The sequence below is a fragment of the Myotis nattereri genome, assembly GCF_964212035.1.
Source record: "Myotis nattereri genome assembly, chromosome: 18".
Taxonomy (NCBI): Eukaryota; Metazoa; Chordata; class Mammalia; order Chiroptera; family Vespertilionidae; genus Myotis; species Myotis nattereri.
The window spans coordinates 41,041,795-41,058,868 of NC_138093.1; positions in this window are offsets into that span (position 1 = coordinate 41,041,795).

Consider the following 17,074-nt stretch of genomic DNA (forward strand, 5'->3'; position numbering starts at 1 on the left):
AAGAACTGTAGGTATTTATGATAAGGATTGCATTTAATCTGTAGATCATTTTGAAAAGAATTGACATATTTTTTTAAAATATATTTTTATTGATTTTTAGAGAGAGGAAGGGAGAGGGAGATAGAAACATCAATGAGAGAATCATTGTTCTACAGCTTCCTGTACACCCCACACTTGGGATCGAGCCCACCACCTGGGCATGTGCCCTGATGGGGAATCAAATCGTGACCTCCTGGTTCATAGGTCAATACTCAACCACGGAGCCACACTGGCTGGGTCTATTATGAGCATTTTAAAAATCATAGTGGCTCCAGCCAGAGCCACACAGAAGGGCACTCTGGGAAAGAGAGTTCCTGGTTCGACCAAGCAGACAACAGGTGTCTCTTCTTGCCCTGAGTTATTCCTAAAGTCAATAGGGGGTTCCCAGCCCGCCGATGCAGATCTTGCTAATGAACTTTTATGTGCGAGTGAACACTTCTAGGTCACTCTGAGGCGAATATGAAAGGTAAGTGATAGATACACACCACACTGTCTATGGAGAATTTTAAAGTTAATAACCTCCAGACAGCGTAATATACACATCTGTGCCAATCAGATCGATGTTCACACATACGTGTGTGTACAGGATGGTGGATTCCATGCATGTTATTTCTTCCTGGTTAAGTTTTTTATATTGAACATGTATCACTTTATAATCAGACATTCCATAAATTAAAAACCAAATGTACAAATCCTTTTATTTGGGCTTTAGTTGGAACTACATGCTAAATGGCTTATGTGTGCACAGTCAGCATTACATTCAATCCATCAAAAGCTGGAGCTGGAACTGTCTAGCTCCCGGAGTTAGCAGCGGCGTTGCTGGCTTTGAATTCGGAGCGGCCCAGTGGCCCTTTCCCGGGCTTCCTCCTCTCCCCGCACTTCACAGCGTCACAAAGCAAAGGCCTGGGCACTTATCTTCCCAGCGCAGCCCTCCTCGCTGCATCCCCCTCACATAAGTGAAAGCATTAACCTTCTCGTTGAATGAAATCATGGCCCGGGGCTCTGGCCCTGGATGAGGCCAGGCCGCCTTAGGAAGGGCAGCTGGGTGGCTGCCCGCTGGGTCTGTGCACGCGAAGTCCCCAGGGACCAGAGCGAGCTCCTGGCTTCACCTGTTCTCTGAATTTGGCTACTGGGAGGGATGGGACATGTCTAACAACCGAGTCTGGGTCTCAGCTTCGGGCTGGAGGGTGGGGCCGTGGGTCTCCCTGTCCCCGGGGGTTGCGGGGAGGAAGGGGCCGGGCAGCATTAATTTCATCACAGGGATCGTCCCCTCTGACCGTCAGGGGCCTGTGCCCACTGGTCCAGGCCCACCGACTATATTTAGCCCATTATGAATATGGAATACCTTTGAAAATGATTCACAGCGACATCCCTCTGTCTCGCCGAATAACATCAAAGTCATTAGCAGCAAGCGGACGCTTGCCTGGCAGTGCAAGGTGGACTCAGCCTTCCCTGTGTCCTCTGCCTGTCTCCGGGCCCGGACCCCAGAGCCCGCCCGGCAAGCACATCCGTCCGCTGCCTAGGCACCTGCTGCCCCCAGGAGAAGAAAAGTGCCATGAGGGCCACGGAGGGAAAAGGCTGCCGTGGGCGCTGGGAACTGGTGAGGGACCGTGGAGCCCACTGGCTCAGACCTGTCACGGAGGAAGGGAAGGAGCTGAGGGCAAACAAAAGTGTTTAGGCCTCTTCTTTCTGGCTGTCACGTCACTGCTGCCGTCTCTTGCCGTTCACTCTCTCTACTCATCCCCTGAGCTGCCCACGCTCCAGGCTCTCCTCATTCTCACCTGACAATCTTAGCATCGTCATTATTATTATTTCTACTCAGTTTTTCCAACAGAGGACTGGCTGCTCACGAAGAGGCGGGCACCTGCCCTTTGCCTTCATAGCATTTAGCAGAGTCACCGACTGAAATAAACACCTGCTTCCCGCGTGGCCTGGGCCTCCGGGGGAACAGGGCTGCTGGCCCAGCGCGTCCAGGCCCGGGCAGCCTCCCGCAGACGCGAGGTTAAAGAACTAGGAGTGACATCAAGGGCGGAAAGAGGCGGAGGGAGGAGGGGGACGGAGAGTTCGAGGGAGGACCCCGCAATCGAGCACGGCCGCTATTTGCTAGCAGGACCGAGGTGCGGAGCCGGCGAGCGTGGGGCTCGGTTCTCCCGGCCACACACGGGAAAGTGAATGAGCGACTGCACCTCACGTCTGCTTTGGGTTCCCACCCCACTCCCACCCAGAAGCCCCTTTTCTCCTAAAATTAACATCACTCATGTCTCGGGCTGCCCTGCACGTGCCTGTCCCTGCTTTGCGCTCCGGCCTGTGTACCGCTCTCACTCTGCCGGTCCGGAGCATCTGCATCCCGCGCCGCCGGCCACACCCTCCACGCGGTGCAGGATGGCGAGCGGACGCCCCGATGGAAAACATTTATTTGTTTGTCTATTTGAATGGTGGTGAAATACACAACACGACACTTACCATCTTAACCATTTTTAAGCGTTCGGTTCAACAGTGTCAAGTGTATTCCCAGGGTGTGCAACCAACCCGAGCCTTCCCAGAGATGGAGAGTCACTCTGATCACTTGCTTATGTGTTACCAGAGGGAATAGGTGCCTGCTAAGTGCCCGTGAGCCAGGACACCCCGGAGGCACGAGTGGGTCAGAGTGTGGACTCCGGAATTCCCTTCCCGGTTCACATCTGAGCCCCCACCTCACTGTGCTAGCGTCGCTAAGACACCCCGGTCACAGGACGCACCACGGTTATTTCAGCCGCTAAGAAGGAAAACGGTGTCACTAATGAGGGCAGAAGGCGGCACCTCCGTGGAGTTCTGCCTGACACGTGTGTCAGCCCAGCAGCCTCTCGTCGCCCTGACGTTTCTTTCTTCTCTCTTAGGGGAGCCTGGCCATTTCCGCGGGGCTTTGCTGGGCGTGATGGGCCGGCACCGTGTTCCGTGGACAGGCCTGCACGTGCCTCAGGAATAAAGGGGATCTGCTTCAGCTGTGTCCGAGCGCTGCCCGAGGAGGTCCCCCAAAGGATGGGCAGTTAGTTGTTTTGCTAGAAAGTACGGAGTCGCTGTATTTCCATCAGCGATAAATAGCTGCTTCTCAGAGACCTGGTGTGTGAGCTGGTGCTCTACTCTCGGCATCCGGAGCGCACACTCACTTTCCACTTCACTCCAAGTCACGGGAGACACTTTTGAAGATGTTTTAAAGCAGTTAAGCTCGATGCCTGGAACTCGCTGAAGCTGAAGCAGCGATGCCGCGAGCAGCCATGACCAAGCCCACACGCGTGGGGACAGCAGTCATTTAGGTCACACTGCCACCTGCCTGCCGGACACCGGCAGACCCAGCGCTGCAGGAGGGACCCTGGTTTCAGAGATGTGAAGTATGAACGGATGCAGTTTATTATCCATGGGATGCAGAGCAGGCCGTGTCCTGGTGGGAGATTGGCCTCCCTTGGGCCGCAGGCTCCTATTCTATAAAGCCAGGTTCACGGACCACTTGCCTCATGGGAACTACCCGGGACATTTAGCACGGGAAGTGGTGCACAAGAAGCGCCCGGAAAATATTGACACTTGTTCTTCCTACATCGCCTTAGCTGTGTCTGACCAGATGCACTGCTGCCTACCCAAGTGCCCCAAACGTAGTGGCTTAAACAATAACGTTTCCACCTCACAGTGTCCGTCTTGGCGGCCAAGCTGGTGCTTCGGGCGCTGTGGTTGTGGTCAGGGGTCAGCAGGGCCAGCGGGGCCACCGTCACCTGCAGGTCGGACTGAGGTAGGAGGACCCGCCTCCTGGAGGAGCAGCTGGCAAGGCTGCTGGCTGGGTCCACGGTCCCTCGTCACAGGGCCTCTCAGAGGCTTCGTGAGCGTCTTGGTGACGCGGCAGCCGGCTTCCCCCGGCGCAAGTGACAGAGAGGCCAAGGAGGAGACCCTGGCCTTCCCGGCCCGGCCATTTCCACTTTGTTCTGCCATCGAAGCCAGCCCCTCAGGGCGCCTGCCCTGCAGGAGGGAACAGGATGTTGTTCTCCTGAAGGGAGAGCGTCAAAGAGCTCCTGGGCGCGTTTGCAGACCACCTCGCATGGCACTCAGGTTACAGTCACCATCGCCAGCGTCTCTTTCTTCTCAGTTGTTGGCTACCAACTATCCTCCAGGCCTCTTGAAGTTGGGGCATTTGGTAAAACCGCTAATTCTATGCTAGTAAAATATGTCGTTCTCTTATAAAATGTTTCCTGTTAGGAGGCAATGTTGTGTGAGGTGCTGCGATGACGGATAAGTCATTTTTAAGTCCTCAAATAACAATGGTGACGGAAACCCTGGAGGAAGGAGGAGTGAACAGGTGTCTGTTCCTGTGAGGACAAGATGTGCCTCCTTTACAACAGGCAGGGCCCAGTGAAAGCAGCCTGTAAGCCGGCAGGCCCCTGGGGGACGGTGCCACAGAGGAGCAGTGTGGCCTCTGTGTTGGCCGGTGGTCACTGGGCCACGAAGGCAGCCAGACTTGCTTTTTTGGAGAAAGATGTCTTGGTGCCCATGTACGTGACGACCTTTCCCTGGGTGGGTTGAGCAAGCACTGGGTGGCTGAGGAAAGAGGCTGATGGGCTCTTCAATGGGTCATTGAGTGCATTTAGTACTGGGGCTCTCCTTAGCTGTGGGCACCCTCTCCTGGGCATTTATCAGGACATTTATTCTCTGTTCATCTGACCTCCACTTAAGTTCTCCTTGTCATCAGTGCTCCAATCGGGTCCTTTCTAGATTCCTGACCAGCTGGCCAGCCCCTTAGCTGCTCTCCCTGAGTCAGCATAGATGTACCTCAGGCCATCGATCTCCTTCCACTCCGAGCATATACTAGAACACAGTGCCTGCCGTGCTGCTCACTGGGAGACTTCCCCTTACCACCATCTCTCGGGGCCACCGAGGATAGAGGACAGCACCTGCAGACTCGTCACTACTTGCTGTGTAGACCTGTGCATGCCCCACACCAAGGATTTTCCTTCTGTTAATTGGCCATAGAGAACATCACATGAGGCCAAGGTGTGAGCTGAGGAAGAGGCAATGAAACACAGTCAACCTACTGGTGAATGTAACTCATCCAGGAAGTCAACCTACTGTGTATACAACTCATCCAGGAAGTCAACCTACTGTGTATACAACTCATCCAGGAAGTCAACCTACTGTGTATACAACTAATCCAGGAAGTCTACCTACTGTGTATACAACTCATCCGGGAAGTCAACCTACTGTGTATACAACTAATCCAGGAAGTCAACCTACTGTGTATACAACTCATCCAGGAAGTCAACCTATTGTGTATACAACTCATCCAGGAAGTCAACCTACTGTGTATGTAAGTCATCCAGGTAGTCAACTTAACAGTCCAGAAAGCCAAACAATAGCTCCTAGCCATCAGGCCCAAACAGCCAGGGCAGGAGTAATAGACAACTTTCCAATTTTCACCTCCACTTCTAACGTAGGACCAACTAGAGAACAGCAAATGGGCACCTCCAGCCAATCACACCGAGGTCCCCTGCCAGCTAGTCGGCCTGTGCATCCCCAGGAAGGGCACGCCTGAAGCCTGCTCTTTGTTCCCACAATGGAAGTGGCCTCACTCTCTGCCTGTGCTGTGTGTCCGCCAAAGGCCTGTGATGGTGGTGGACTCCCTCACTATCCCAGCTCTGAGCAAATCGGCTCTGCTTGTGCTCTTTGGGGCAGTCTTTGCTTATTTCCACAATTAGGCCAACTTGTCTGAAATGCAGGTGATTCAGATAATGAAGGAAGTCAGCATGAATTTTCCAGATACTTCTGCTGGTGGACCAGCCCTCTCAGATTTGAGAGGACTTCTGAATGTAAATGCTGCATGTGGAGCGCCATTGAATGCCAGGACAATCCAATCAGGTCTCATTGTGCGCTCTGGTCTTCCTCCCCCGGGGGGCTGACTCGATGGGTCATTATGCAGTCACGTTTGCATTTCAATTTTCAAACACAGAACAGGAGAAACGGATGAAGAGGTTGAGTTTGAAAAATAGTACCAAGTTGCTTGTCTTCAAGAAATGTCTCCCAAATTAAATAGATACAATTACGTGTGGTTATTTATCTGTAATGGATGTTTCTGCGACAGATGAGAGGGAGGCAGCCCGGCTGTTGAGATGGCCTGTCGGGGCCTGTGAGCGGGAAAGGACCCGCTTTATTCAAACCATTAATGACCTGTCACTGTCAGCCCATCTCTAACTGCATCATGTGCCTTTTATTCTTTGTGTTAAAAATACGGAAATGAAAAAAGAGTATTTCCAGATGCCTACCATCTTGTTCCTGTAGAAGCAAGCTATGTTTTAAGCCCAGCTTCATTCTTATTTTTTGCTTATTTGTAAATTTCACCATAAAAATGCAAACATCTAAATTTAGGTACATAACAAAAATTACCATGAAGGATTTTCCCTTGTATATTATTATTTCCAGTCAGATCCTCTAAGTTTTCTGATGATTTAGTGAAATGTTTTCCCTTCCTCCTTCCCTTCCTTCCTTCTTACCTTCCTCCCTTCCTCTCCCCTTTCTCATTTCTCTGCTGTTTTTTCTTCGAAAGGAGAGAAGCATCTCTTTCTAATTTGCTTTTCCCCTGAGGCCCTACACTTTCCCACTCAGCTCCCTGACATGCGTCTGTTTAACCCGACTTGGAAACACGTGTCTTAAGAGACCATAGAGGTGAATCTGGGCCCGACGCCTGCTGTGGTCCCAGAGCAGAAGGTCTGGGGTGTTGTTATCAAGTAATTTCTTAATGAAAATCTTTCTGGGTTCAGGTGTCAGCACATGCTTAGCTAAGACAGGACATGTCAACGTGTGTTTAACTGGATCCTTAATTCATAGGACGTGCCATGTTCCTGGTGGCTTTGTGTGAGAGCAGCCGCCCCTGACCTGGCTCCCTTGAATTCTCAGCTCCCTCAGGCACATACTCTGGGCTAAGAGTCATCCACCACGTGTGAGCCCGGTGCCTAGGCACCATTAGTAGCGGGTAGATCTGTCCAACTTGTTGTGGAAGAGAACGTCAAGTTGGAAACAAAGAAAGGATCAACTGGGGCATTTTTCTTACAAACTTTGACTTATTTCATTACATTGGAGGGGAAAGGGATTACAGGAATGTGTTTTGACCCCTAGACCCAGAGGTGGAGAGGGTGGGTCATTGGTGGCCCTGGCAGCATCGCCTGGGTGCCCTGGGGGGAGGTGGATGTGAGTGGGAGAGTCAATGCTGGAGGCCTGGGCTGGGAGTCTGCGCATCCGGAGTCCAGCTTTGAGTCTGCCCAGCCTCCCGGCTGCCGAGCCTCACTCTCAGCTCCTCTGGCAACAGCAACACCGATGGCGCTGGCAATTAGCCAACTTTGGAGCTCACTGGCCAGGGGGGTCGAGGTGCCTGACCTTGCAAACTTACCCACAGCAGCCAACGTGTGGAGGACACTGGTGTGCAGGACAGCGCAGGGCAGTGGGTGTTATTTCCTTTAGTCTTCGATGTAACTTCACAAGGGGGGGATGTAACACCCCCTTTTGCCAAAAGATGACACCGAGGCTCAAGGAGCGTCTGAGACTTGCCAGGCCCGCACGTGTGGCCGGACACAGAGTGCAGACTTCGCATGTCCAGCACAGGACGCCAGCTTCCCTGCCCCCGGGAGGAGCGCCCCCCGCCCCCCGCCCCCGCCCCCGCCCCTCTTTGTCCTTTCGGCTCCCTGCCTCTCAAAGTGCGAGAAAGGCTGTTTCCCGGACAGCGCTGAGCCAGACCTGGCAGTGGCTCTCGATTAGCACTTACCCATCACGCCCCTCCTAATTCTTGGATTTTGGACTCAATTATGTGTTTTTTCCTAAAGTGAAGCAATAAAATGCTTGGCCTGTCACCCATTCGTGTCCCTTACCGTTTCCCACTCCCGACTCCGCTTCTCCTGTGGCGACCGGCCGGCTCCAGTTGGCTTCATAACACCGTGTGCCGCGGCCCCGTGCTCAGTCCTGCCAGCCCTTGTCTCGCAGCTCTTTATCCCTCGCCCCAACTTTGGAACCATCCTCCGCAGCCATTAACTGACTTAACAAACCCTTCTGTCAGTGGGTCCTTCATGGAAATTGAAAACTAATTAACATTTATCTCAGCGGCTAATCACATAAAATCTACCGCCTTCCCATCCCAGGCTCCGAAGTCGTGATTGCTGTGAGCTGAGCAAGGAAGAGCTTGATCTGTGCTGACAGCGCACCAGCTGAGATGAGAGGGACCGGGTTGGCTCCTGCCTCTTCGGCTAATGAGGACCACGGGGGCCACGGGGCTGAGAGCCTCCAGGACAAGGGGCCTCACTGCCCAGACAGCTAGTCACCGAGACACCCAGGTGTGTCCACAGACACACACACACACACACACACACACGCACACACACGCACACAGGAATATTACACACCAAAAACTTGTTGGTCTCAATGTTTAAAAACAGTCCTCTTGGAAAGAAATATTGAACCATTTATTCATCTATTCATTCATTCATTCACTCATTCATTCCATAAACATTGATGTCTTTCCCATCATAGGCACCATTTGTGTTATGTACTGGGGAGATGAAAGTACGTAAGATGTGGTCCCTGTATCATTTCACTTACATTGTCAGCAACAGAAACTCAGCAGATGGAAGGAATGGGTGTCCAGGGACATGCCCAGCACAAAAGGATCAATGGGGTGGCACTGGTGCTCTTTTTATTTGGGGAAAAAATGAGTTAATTTCTCTGACTGTTCTTCCAATTAGCCAGGTTTCTTTACTGCAGGACTTATCAGAGACTTTGATATGCTGATGTGGCTGCTGATCTCCAAGAGGGCAATAGAATATGCTCTTCTCAGATTTATGTGACTGTGGGCTCATGTGTGTGAGTGTCTGATGTGTATCACACAGGATAACGTTCCCCAGAATATATTTTGGGACATTCTGACCTAGAGTGGAATCCTTTAAGCAAAATAATTAAGATTAAAACATAGGCATGAAAAATGTTTAGGTGGGGCTGTGGTGGAGCTGGCCTGGTAATGTGTGACCTGGGGCTGCAGTCACATGGCTGGGCCTGCCACAGGGCTGCCACTGGCCCATCAGGAGCCAGTTTGAAACAGGTGCCCACCCTGTGGGTGACTCAGTCCTGTCCCGGGTGCAGGCTGGAGAGTGGAGCCCTGGCTGGGCTCAGCCCATGGCCTCCCAGTGGGTGTCGTTGGAAAATCTTCCCCTCACACAACAACACTCTCCTTCCTGTTGACCTTGAACTTCTCAAGGCCACAGCTCAGTCTTCTAAACAATAAATCAACATGGAATCCCATCAGAATCAATCAAGAACTTGTGGAAAATAAGATTTCAGGCCCTTCCTCAGACCCGAGGGGCCAGAGACCACGTGTTACCAGGAGTGGCCAGTTAAGTATTAGTAAATGGAACATGAGTTTAACATGTTGATCTGGCTATTTTTAAAAGTCTTTATTGTTTTGCCCTGGCTTGGTAGCTCAACTGGTTAGAACATCGTTCTGATGTGTCAAGGTTGCAGGTTTGATCCCCAATCAGGACACATACAAGAAGCAACCAATGAATGCATCAATAAATGGAATAAAATCTCCCCCGACCACCCCATTCCCCTCTCTCAAGTCAATAAAAAATAAAGACTTTATTGCTTTGAGCAGTTTTAGATTCACACAAAAAATGGAGCAGAAAGTACTGAGAGTCCCCCATGCCCCGCCCAGCCCAACAGTTGCTCAGCCTCATGGAGCCCGGTGGGCGGGCGGCGGGTCATGGGACTCGAGCCCTCACTCCCCAATGCGGACAGCCAGGCTCGAGGAAGAAGCAGCTCTGGGGTCACACAGGAGTGAGCCTTCCAGAGAAGATGCACGTTTTTGGAGTGCTCTGTAATTACCCGCAACCTAAGGGGCGTCTGTAATAAAAGTGTTAAACGCAGAGAGTTTTTGCAGGTTTTCGCTCGTTTTCATTACAGAGCTTGGAGCCGGTCTGGGATGCAGTGGGCGGAGCCCGGGTGAGCCCACAGGTTCCCTGCCTGGGGGCCTGGGACACCTAAGGACAGAGTCCTGACTTTGACCGATGGCTTTGAATTTGCCAGGGCCCCCCGGCTCTTTGGCAAGTGAAGCCCGGCTTTGGGCCGTCTGTGACTGGCCATTGTCCTCGCGCTTCCTCTCCCGTTTCGCACGCTTATTTCTGCTTTCTTGTCTGCGTGTGAGCGCGGGGCCTCCTAGTCCCGCAGAGCAGCCGTCCCCAGGTCCCATCAAGGAAATGGCCACAAATTCACCACCACGGCATCACAGCTTTGAGGCGCAAGGTTTATCACGTCTTCCCAACATGGCCCGGCTGAAAAACATCATCAAGATGCCTCACATTACCTTTGGCTCAAAATGATCTCCCGAGAATATAGCAGCAAAAGGAACAAGGATCAAGCCCACACTTAGTGGAGCAAGACCCTGCCGATGCCTCAGCCTCTGCATTCTCTGCCTCCACCGGCGGCTGCCACATGGCATCGCTGCCCTCGGGCCTCAGAGCTGCACAGCATGGGGGAGACTGTCCCCCCAGGGCCCCTGCTGCTGGGGGCTCACTGAGGCTGTCCCCCCAGGGCCCCTGCTGCTGGGGGCTCACTGAGGCTGTCCCCCCAGGGCCCCTGCTGCTGGGGGCTCACTGAGGCTGTCCCCCCAGAGTCCCTGCTGCTGGGGCCTCACTGTCGCTGCCGTTTCTGCCACAAAAGGAAAGGCAGTTTCCTTCTCAGAACAGCGGCTTGCTCACCCTTCAGCCCGGCGCTTCTCCTCACCACCAAGGGGTGTGACTCCATTCAGAAACCCCACCCCGTCTCACTCGCAGGTGCAGGTGCGTAGGTGGCCTTGAGCCAGCAGCCTGAACTGGCTCCGTGATCTCCCAGAATTCTCAGGCTCAAGGCGCCCTCCTCTTCCCCACCCCCTGCACTGAGCATCCCCTCCCCCTCCCTGTCATCAGGCCCTTAAGCCCCAGAGGCTTGTTTTGTGGTGTGTCTTTCCTTTAGGGGCCTGAGATGCCACTCAAATCGGACTCAGGTATTGTGCCGCAATGCCTGCGCGTTCCTATCTCACCTAAGCAGGTGGCCCCGAGGGCACAGTTCTGGGGTCTGCCCCTTCAGTGGGTCTGGGAACCCCAGAGAGACCTGGAGTGTGGGCTCTAACAGCGCCTTCACCAGCTTCAGGCAGGTTCCAAAGCTCGCTCCCGGGTGGCTGCCTTCATGTTCGGATCTCCTGCCACCTCCTGCCGTCCGGTGTTTTGTGTAAGCGATGCCAGGCACGCGGACGGCTGGCTGGCTCCTTCAGGGCCGTGCCCAGATGTTTGCATCCCGTGGATGTTGTCAGAGGTTTGTTTGTTCCCATCCAGCTCGTAGCCACGCTGTGTCTGCAGAATCCCCGCCCTCCAGGTGAGCACTGAGAGTCGAGCCACCATCCAGATGTCTCCAAGCGTCCGGGTGTTTGTCATTGCCAAGGAACATCTGGGTGCTCGGTCTCCTTCCCGTTTGTATTCCCGTCTCTGGCACAGCACCGTCTTGGGTTTAGTTGCCCTGGATACAGCACAATAAACAGCCTGAACGGGGTGGTGGATGGAACAGATGCCTCCACAGGCTCCACCCCTGTGGCTGGAACGCCAGCCTGGTCTGCATGCCTGTGGGAGGCGCTCTCTCCCAGGGCCGGCGGTGTCGGGCGTCAGGGGGGCATGTGCACACGCCTTCCTGTGCATGAGCTGCCAAGGCTGGGTATGCCACACGGAGAAACAGGAAAAACAACCTTGGCACCATCTGCAGCCCCGCACGGAAGCCGGGAAGTAAGCCCCGCCCTGAGCATCAGCAGGTGTCTACACAGATCTAGGGGATTGGCTGCCCTTTGGGGTAACAGAGAAGCGAGGGACCTGAGTTCGATGGTCGCTAAGCCTCTCAGCTCTGGCCGTTCACTGCACAGCACCAGGCGCCGTCGCACGAAGGAGGCGAGAACCTGGGCGGCAGAGGGGCTGGCGGTGAAGGGGGAGCTCAGATTCAGAAAGGACCCTGCCCACACCCTAGTGAGGCGGGAGGAGAGGCGGCCCGGCGCGGTGACCGGCCGAGCCCTGACTCACGTGGCTGGAGCATGAACCCAAAGTGACCGAGTGCACTGGCAGGTGCTGACAACTGGCTTGGGGAGGCGACGTGTGCGCGGAGGAGAAAGTCGGTGGTTATTAGCCAGTGAGATACAGTTCAAGGGGAGGTGTTGCCTTAGAGTACGTTTCCATGGTGATTGGAATGACCCACCAGAAGGGGAGAGACCGGCATTGAAGGAGAGTGGAGAGCTGGAGCGGAGTCCTTGAGAAGGGGCAGGTGTGGGGCGGTTTTCTCTTCCCTGGGGGCGAAGGGGGAGAGTGTGGGTGCCTGGGCACCCCTGCGTTGCATTTCTGGTTTTCCACATGGATTACGAGGCCATACTGTCCGTGTGGGAGGTTGGATGAGACAAAGTGAAGGTCTACGGATGGGAGAACAAACGCCCCTCATTTTCGGTTTCTCCTCCAACTCTCTCTGCGCTTGTTGCATTGCGTCCCCTCCTCACTGAGCTGGGCCTTGCTGCCTTGTCCTTGTCCTGAGCACGGGGTTTCCCTGCCGGAGGAGCGGCTTGTCCCCCGCACCCCCCCCCCCACACACACACCTTCAGGACCAGGGTGGGGACAGATGTCCTGCCTGCTCCCCATCGCCACTTCCAGACCTTCTATCGTCTGCTTCTAAATGTCTCGGGTTTGCGTTCGGAAAGGCGACGTCCCCTTTCCTGTGGCGTCATTCCCCCATCGCTTCTGCTGGTGGGCGTCCTTCCGGAAGGTCTCGGCTCCGCGTGCCTCCTCGTAGGCTGCGGGAGTCCTTTCTGCTTCCGTGTGCCTCCTCGTCGCCTCTGGTTGCTCTTCCCCGAGGCTGTCTGCCCCTCAGCCTGCTCACCTTGTGATTTTCTGCTGCGACTTCAGAGGCAGCCTCTTCTCCACCTCGGTTAAGGCGCCAGGCCGTTTCTGGACACGCAGAGGCTGGTTTCGGAGAGGGGACCTTCAGCGCCTTCCGGTGTGTGCCCTGGTCGGAAGTATTTTAGTTCCTTTGTCCTTCGTCATCTTTGTCTTTCTCCCCGTGTCCGTGGAGAAGGCGATGTTTTGCTTCACATCCTGGTTCACCTATTTGGTGGTTTCAGGCTCTTTTCAAATTCATCTCTGAGGGGTCAGCTGATGAGCATCACCTGATTCCTTTCTCGGTTCCTCGGCGAGTTTCAGCCGGGCCCTGGCTCTCCTGACCTGCCGGCTGGTGTCCACCTGAAGCTCTGAGAGCCACTATGGACTTACAAACGGCTGTTTATGGGAAGTGTGGCTGCCGGTTATAAAATGACTTTCTGTTGGGTACTATACTTTGATTTACGGCCACCAGCAAGCCCGGCCGCATTTCTAACTCAGCCATTTTTCAGGATGGTGGTTCCTGCCCGAAAGAGGACGCACGAGTCGGGTTGGTAGGTGTAGGGGCAGGCATGGTGTTGGAGCAAAGCTGTCTTCCCACCTCACAGAGGAAGCCCGAGGGGAAATGGCTATCCAGGCGTCAGCCTGAGTCCAGAGATACATGGAGAAAGAACTATAACGCATATTCGCACGCGCTTTTCTTAGTGTAGGTTGCCCCTGGTCCGCAGTGTCAGACTGTGCCATGCAGTGAGGTCTGGGGGGTTTTCTCCACCCAGATCTGCGGGGTTACCACCAGCACCAGCAGCCCCCCATCTCCAGTGGGTGGCACCTCCAGCCTTGTTTCTCAGAGTCCTATTCTGCTCTGCATCCTCCGATGCTTAGGAACGACTTGGGAGAGCTGACTTGGGGCCACTCACTCCATTCAGACTGGCCCAGCAGTTCCTGTCCTTTGAAACAGAAGTGGCCCGTGGCCCAGCGTTCCTAAGGGGAGCGTGACGGATGGACGGTGTTGCAGCCGGACATGACTGCGCCCTGGTGTTGATCAACAATGACCATGTCACAGTTGCCTGGTCTTCAGCTGTCAAATGGGGCTGACAGTATTGACGTCACAGGGTTTATAGAAGACTTGCATACACTAGTGATACAATTTGGACACATAACCCAGTGGGTGACTCCTCATTGTGGCTCACGTGACACATTGCAGAAGTCCTTGTAACACACCACGTTCAAGAGCTTAGTCAACGGGACCAGCTAAGTTATCCCGCTAGTAACTCACTTTCTGTTGCATCCGTGTGAAGCCTTTTAAAAACATTTTGCTTTTACTGACTTCTCCTAAGAACATGGGGACAGGGAGTTCGCTGTCAACCACCTCCCAGAACGAGGCCTGAGAACTTAGGTGCGTTGGCCATGGGACTAGCCCAGGGCTGGCGGCCCCGAGTCATCGGACCTGAAACCTGGGCTTTGATCATGAGCCGAGGGCACCAGCCCCGCAGAGGCCCGCCTGCACCCAGCTGCGGACCCAGCCGGCGAGCATTCCTGAGGCCCGTCCTGAGGCCCAAGGGAACCGGCTCGTCCCACTCTGGGCCACGTGGGTTCAGCTGCACCTGTTGAGGCTGCGTGAGCTGTTCTATCCAGAGTCCCTGGCGCTCCTTGCAGGAAAAGCTTCCCATGAACGAAGTTCTCCGCACGAGGTGCTGCTGCTTGTTCTGTTATTAACGGGCCCAAGCAGTGACTCCCCCCCGGGGCAGTGTGGCCCCTCAGGTCACTTATGTCTGGTGTTTAGACTAAAAGTAAGTGCACAAGCCGCTGACACAAGGAGCAGAACCACCTGTCTTAGGAGCTGGAGGAGCCGGGCCGGAGAGAACCCATGTTCTTCTGGACCCTCCCTCTGCTTTCCTTCCTGTAACTGGTGTGGGCTGGTCATGGACTCTGTTCTGGGACCTGAGAAGGAGTCTGTCTGGAGCATTTGAGAAAGGTGCTCCCCCCTCTCCCTCCGTCCTGCTCTGGCATTGATGTGATGGTGTGATGCTGGGGCTGCAGCAGCCTCCTGTGTCCACGAGGTGAAATCTCACGGATGCACTGAAGGCGACAGAAGGAAGAGATTTGTCTTCAATGGTGTGATGGTGCTCTCGGCTCCACCCGGGGGCCACGGACTGTTAGCATGACTTAGGAGTAATATATAAAGTAACTTTCTGCTGGGTATCGGCGACTTGCAGCTAAAAGTATCCTAACTGATATGCGAAGCAAATTGGACATTATTGTCATTACAGTGGGAGGGCGCTGGAGGGCTTTGAGCAGAGTAGCCCTATGCTTCGATTTATGGTTTAAAAAATGTCGGCTGCCATTTGTTGAATGGACCAGCGTAGAAACAGGGGCAGCGATTAGGACGCAATTGCGTGGTCAGGACGCTGGGCTGTGAAATGGAGCGGGAGGGTTTGGATTTGGGGCTGTCTGTGGAGACAGCGTGGGAGGACTTGCTGTTGTGCTGGTTGATGTGGAATACGAGGAGACGATGCCTCCTGCAGGTCTGTCCCGAGCACATGGAGGGTGGGGGGTCGCACTATTTGTCGGGATGTAGAAGACTCGGAGAAATGGGATATGGTGTCCATGGTTCCATGTGGTCATGTTACTGTTGGGTGTTTATGAAATACCCAGGTGCACATGAGGCATTGTGCAGTGGACAAACGTGTTAGACGTTAGAGCCCAGGGTGAGATTTGGGATGGAGACAGAGAGTCTGAGTCAACAGTGCTTAGGAGGGAGAAGATAAGGTCCCCTGGGAGGAGGATAAAAGAGAAGTGGAGCGCACAGGAGACAAAGCCAGGGCACGTTATGGTAGAGAAGCAGGGAGAGAGAAAGAAGAAAGCAAGCCAAGGGCACCGTCAAGGAATGGCCGGATCAGGGTGATATCACCAAAGCCCACACACTCTGTTTCAAGAAGGTGCCCGTGGCCAACTCTGCACATGTAGCTAAGAGCACTGGGGGCAGATCTGCTTTGGAAAGATCTGAAGTTTCTCAATCTTTCGTGAGCAGAGGGGTTACCTGGGGATCTTATTAAAATCAGATTTTGGCCCGGCTGGCTTGGCTCAGTAGTTGAACTTTGACCTATGAACCAGGAGGTCACGGTTTAATTCCTGGTCAGGACACATGCCCTGGTTTCAGGCTCGATCCCCAGTGGGGGGCATGTAAGAGGCCGCCAATCAGTGATTCTCTCTCATCATTGACGTTTCAATCTCTCTCTCCATCTCCCTTGCTCTCTGAAATCAAGAAAAACACATTTTTAAAAAGTCAGATTCTGGGTTTGGGCCAAGGACTCTGCATTTCCAACAAGCTGCAGGGTGGCGCTGCTGCTCTGGTCCTTGGGCCACACCTCTTGGGTATCAAGGGTCTAGCTCATCCGTGACCTTGATGATGGGAGGCAAGTTCCAGCAGAGTGGTGGGGGGGAAAGTCATGCTGGAGTGGGTAGGGGAGAAATGGGAGTTAGGGAGTGGGGACAGGAAGACTCAGAATGCCTCTCTCTCTCTCTCTCTCTCTCTCTCTCTCTCTCTCTCTCTCTCTCCCTGTAGCGTGTGCTCTCTTGATCTGCATCTACGCGTGCCTGCACACATTCATCTTCCTGGTTATAGTCCCATGAGGTGGTTCTGGAGGGAAGATCAGATCTGCCCTGCGCAGCCCTGTGACGAGCCCTTGGGCTCAGTCCTGCAGTGACCCTGGCCCTGGAGAGGGAGAGCGTGCGACCTTCAGGCAGTCGTGGCCTTTGTGTGTGTGCACACTGCTGAGGGCACCGCAGAGCCACTCAGCTGACTGCCAATGATGGCATTTCGTTCCAGGGGCCCTTGAGCAGTTATTTTTGTTACGGGCTATTCTTATGAAAATGCTGCATATGAATACACTATGTGTAAACTGTACATTGTTTATTACAAGGCCATCTGATGGTCATCTGTTCTTTGGAAGCACATTCTGCTACTACCCCCCTCTCCCCCCCTCCCCCCCCTCCCCCGCTTCCAGGGTTACTAAGACTCCAGTGTCAGATGCTTACATTCAAAATCCAGCTTCAATATTTATCAGTTGTGTAACCTTGGGCAAATCACTTAATTCCCCTAAATTTCT